The sequence below is a fragment of the Buceros rhinoceros genome, unplaced genomic scaffold (genome assembly GCF_000710305.1).
Source record: "Buceros rhinoceros silvestris isolate BGI_N320 unplaced genomic scaffold, ASM71030v1 scaffold10910, whole genome shotgun sequence".
NCBI lineage: Eukaryota > Metazoa > Chordata > Aves > Bucerotiformes > Bucerotidae > Buceros > Buceros rhinoceros.
This window is the reverse complement of record NW_010391336.1, coordinates 47,220-48,190: the sequence shown is the minus strand read 5'-3', so window position 1 is coordinate 48,190 and position 971 is coordinate 47,220.

Sequence of the window (971 nt, the reverse complement as noted above, 5' to 3'; positions counted from 1 at the left end):
ATCAGTCTTTTTTTCCCTACCCAGTGCCGAGTTACAATTTACTTGCAAAGGGCTCTGCTTGTGATAATCATCTGTTTTCATCTTATTGGCTCTGTTCAAGCCTTGAGTTTCAGCAGTAGACTATTCCTAATTGAAAAGGAAGCAGGAGCTAAAGGATAGAAGTACTTATCTATGTGGATTAGAAGTTGGGGCTTTTGTAAACCTCATTACAAACATATCTCAGAGTGTTTTCAATTCATAAATGCCTCTTTGTGACTTAGTATGAGTTTTTCATATTGAAATTTAATACTGAGAAAGTACTTTAAATGATACAACACCAATTTTTTAAACCTCCAAAATAACCTTTGAGGATTTTAAACTGTGAGTTTTGTAAGGGACAAAAAGAAAACTTCAGACATGAATTTAAGAAAAAATAAAACTAATTTTCAAATATTGTTTCAGAAATTCCATCTTTCATATTAAAAGCTAAGATGATTGTAAAAGGTAAAAAAGATGAAAAGTAAGTCTAATTGAAAATCAAAACCGCCAATTATGTATAGTAAGGTTTGTAACTGTTCCTCAAGAAAACCTTCTACTAATAATTCTGCATGTTTTGAAATTATTTTAGTGAGCCTTTTAGCCAGTAAAAGGTGTCTGAGCTCATAAGGTTTCTGCTGTACCACTGTATATGTTCATATACAACTTCTCAGTCTGTTTCTTGTCACTGTGGTATCTTCTAGCCTAGCTTTATTACGGAATGTGAGGACAAAAAAGACCAATTTTGTGGATCATTTGCTGAGTTTATAACTATCTAAATGATAATGTTTTTCATCCATTTCTTTTGATATATTAGCATTATAAATTGTCTTAATAAATCTTAGCTTGGCTGCATTATCTTTACTCTTTGGAGAGGTGGCAAGCAAAGAAGTTTTGGTTTGTAATTTTCACTCCCCTTCCTTTTCCTTCTTCCCCTCTCCTTCCCTCCCTGCTGA